Source organism: Parus major, chromosome 13, assembly GCF_001522545.3.
Source record: "Parus major isolate Abel chromosome 13, Parus_major1.1, whole genome shotgun sequence".
Lineage (NCBI taxonomy): Eukaryota > Metazoa > Chordata > Aves > Passeriformes > Paridae > Parus > Parus major.
Genome location: NC_031782.1, coordinates 950253 through 953312, shown reverse-complemented (window position 1 = coordinate 953312; position 3060 = coordinate 950253). Strand labels below are relative to the sequence as shown.

Genomic DNA, 3060 nt, shown 5'->3' with positions numbered 1-3060 from the left:
CCTTTCTCTGCCACCTTCAGCAGATGGGAACGAAGCACTTTTGTTATTCAGTTTTAGAGAAGCAGGAGCTGTGGCAGGTCTGGCACTGCAGGTGCCAGGTGCAGTGTCTGTGCCCCCCAGAGCTGCCTCACTCCCAGCAGGAGGCACAGGTCCCCATCCCTCGGTGGCCAGTGCCACCTGCCCCATTAAACACTGACACATTTATGGGAATATAAGACCTGCAAATCACTGATTGCTGCTGCTCTGCAGGGCCCTGGCCTCAGCTCTGCTTCCCCAACAGCTTTAATCCAGCAGATTCTGATGTTGGGAACAAGGGAAGAAGAAATAGGAGCTGAACACTGAGTCAGGCACCTTTCAGACACGGGGGAGAGGGAGGATTTCTGCATCCACAGCAGAGACCATGACAGAGCCATTGTGTCTTTCGCTGAACAGGTTTTCAACAAATCCTTCTGCAAAGAGATTTTTATTGTGAGGTTTCTGTTTGAAAGACAGAGCCAGCCAGAGCCAGCCCCCACGATAATCCCTGACAGTGCCAGACAATGTTCACAGGATTCCTAAAAATGCCCCAGCCATGAGTCAGTGCCCGCTGTGCCCAGGAGGGAGAAGTGCTGGTCCCCAGGGGCAGCCTGGCAGGTCAGGACAGCTTTTACCTCCCTGGAATATTCGTTTTTTTTCAGGGAATATTTACTAAAAAGGTTTGTAAGATCCAGTGCAAGTGCTAATGTGTTTTGGGGGAAATAAAGAAGGGGCAAAAAAGAAAATAAAAATGGGGATGGAATAAGCAAGGAAGGCTGAAAGAGAAATGGGGGCTAAAGGTGAAAAGGAGCCTGGAAAAGAATTGGAGTCACAAGGCTGGGGGGGAGAAAAGCGAAGGCTGAGGAGTGCAAGAGAAAAAAAAAGGTTGATCAGAAATAAAAACAAAGACAGAAAAAATAGAAGCTGCAAAAGGGTAGAGGACCAAGAAAGGGTGAGGGGGGAAAGAAATGCAGAGGCTGAAAAGGGCAGGAGGCCAAAATAAAGTGGGAGGCCAAAGGAAAAGGAGAGAAAAAATAAAAGTGGAAGGTGAAAAGGGGTGGGAGGCTGAAGAGGCACAGGAGACATACGGGAAGGCCTGCCCAAAGAGGGGTCTAAAGTTTAATGGGTTCCTCAGGCAGGACAGGGCTCAGTGGTGATAAGGCAGCACAATATCCAATTGTTCTCCCTGCACACGGCTCAGCCCAGCTTCCTGCGGGCCCGGGATCTGCAGGAACACACACTTGGGATTGTGCTGCACACAATTCTCTCCAGCCAGACCCACAGCCCTGCAAGCCCTTTGGATAAACTTTCCTTCCCAGCTCCACCTCAGCCCAGGGGATGAACTTTTCCTCCCGAGCTCCCTAAATGACTTTGGCCTTCCTCCCACTGCTGAGACCTTGATCTTCCTCCCAGCTGAGGCAGCTCCTCATGCAGCTGGCTCTGGCTCCTTGCCCTTATTCCCAATCAGCTGAGGCAGAGCCCTGCGGCACCAGGACCCCCGGGACAGAGGGGACAGGGACCTGAGGCTGCCAGGGGACACAGGACAGGACAGGACAGGGACCTGAGGCTGCCAGGGGACACAGGACAGGGACCAGAGGCTGCCAGGGAACACAGGACAGGGACCTGAGGCTGCCAGGGGAACAGGACAGGGACCTGAGGCTGCCAGGGGAACAGGACAGGGACCTGAGGCTGCCAGGGGACACAGGACAGGGACCTGAGGCTGCCAGGGGACACAGGACAGGGACCTGAGGCTGCCAGGGGAACAGGACAGGGACCAGAGGCTGCCAGGGAACACAGGACAGGACAGGACAGGGACCTGAGGCTGCCNACAGGGACCTGAGGCTGCCAGGGGAACAGGACAGGGACCAGAGGCTGCCAGGGAACACAGGACAGGACAGGACAGGGACCTGAGGCTGCCAGGGGTTTCACCTTTGCTAGATGGCCTGAAGGAGCCAAGAGGCTGCAGGTGCTGGCAAGGGAAGGGGCGGTGGGGACGTGTGGCCCCGGGGCCATGTCTCAGCCTGACACCTGCCAGGGAAATTTGAGCCTGCAGGAATTTGTGTTTGGCACCTTTGGTTTGGCTGAGAGAGCAGCTCAGAGCACGCTGGTGATGAGTTTTGGCTGTCAGGCCCTTCAGGATAATCCCTGTGGTGTTATTTCAGCCATAAATCATAGAATCATCACAGAATGGTTGGAGTTGGAAGGGACCTTAAAGCCCATCCAGTGCCACCCCTGCCCTGGGCAGGGACACCTCCCACTGTCCCAGGCTGCTTCACCCCCTGTCCAACCTGGTCTTGGGCACTGCCAGGGATCCAGGGGCACCCCTAATCATAATTAATTGCCCAGAGAAGCCGTGGTTTCCCCATAACATTCTATGGTTCTGTGATTTATTTATTTTGGATCAGAAATGAACCGTTTATAATGCTGTGTCACTGCAGCAGTTTTCCTTTCTGTTTGTCATTCTGTCTGCTTGGGGTTTTTTTTTAGTTTGTTTGGTTTGCTTTTTTTAATGGTCCAAATATTGTGTTTAGCCATTTAAAATGTTTGGGATTTAGTAAATTTCTGTTCAAATTCTGATTTACCCGGAGCTCCAGGTAATTTGGAGATTGTCATTTGGAGTGATGCTCCCATTGCTGAGCCACTCCTCCCTCCCAGGATTTGGGGGCACCTGCAGGGTTTTGGGGGGGTTTGTCCCAGCTGGGGGGAGCAACACCCTGCCTAAAAAATCCCCTAAAGGCGTCCGTGGGGAAGGCACCTGCTGCCTCAGCCCATCCCAGCCCGACCCTGCACTCCGGATCCTCCCTGTGCCCCTGGCTCTGAGCACCCCGCGGGGCTCTGGAGCTGCCAGAACATTCCCTGGCTGCCCCCGGAGCATCCACCAGCATCCCGAGGGGATCCCAGAGGCTGCAGCGAGAACCCGTGCCCTGGGCTCTGTTCGAGCATCCCGCGGGTGTCCGTGGGGAGCTCAGAGCATCCCGTGGGGCTCAGCCCCCCTCGCCCCCCGGCCCGCACCTACCGGAGCTGCGCGGCGCTCCCGGCTGCGGC

The 3060-nt window shown here is 55.2% G+C and overlaps 1 protein-coding gene across 6 annotated transcripts in view; it reads right to left on the bottom strand.

Annotated features, from left to right (window-relative positions):
- The window catches only part of FGF1 (fibroblast growth factor 1), a 21414-nt gene that overhangs the window by 15779 nt on the left and 2575 nt on the right, over positions 1-3060 (bottom strand). The window contains exon 1 of one of the 6 annotated variants that reach the window (XM_015641719.2): positions 3032-3054. The exons of the other annotated variants lie outside the window; for them this stretch is intronic. The gene's annotated coding sequence lies outside the window, so the exon portion shown is untranslated. Of the gene's footprint in view, positions 1-3031; positions 3055-3060 lie in introns of those variants that run through there. 6 annotated transcript variants of the gene reach the window in all.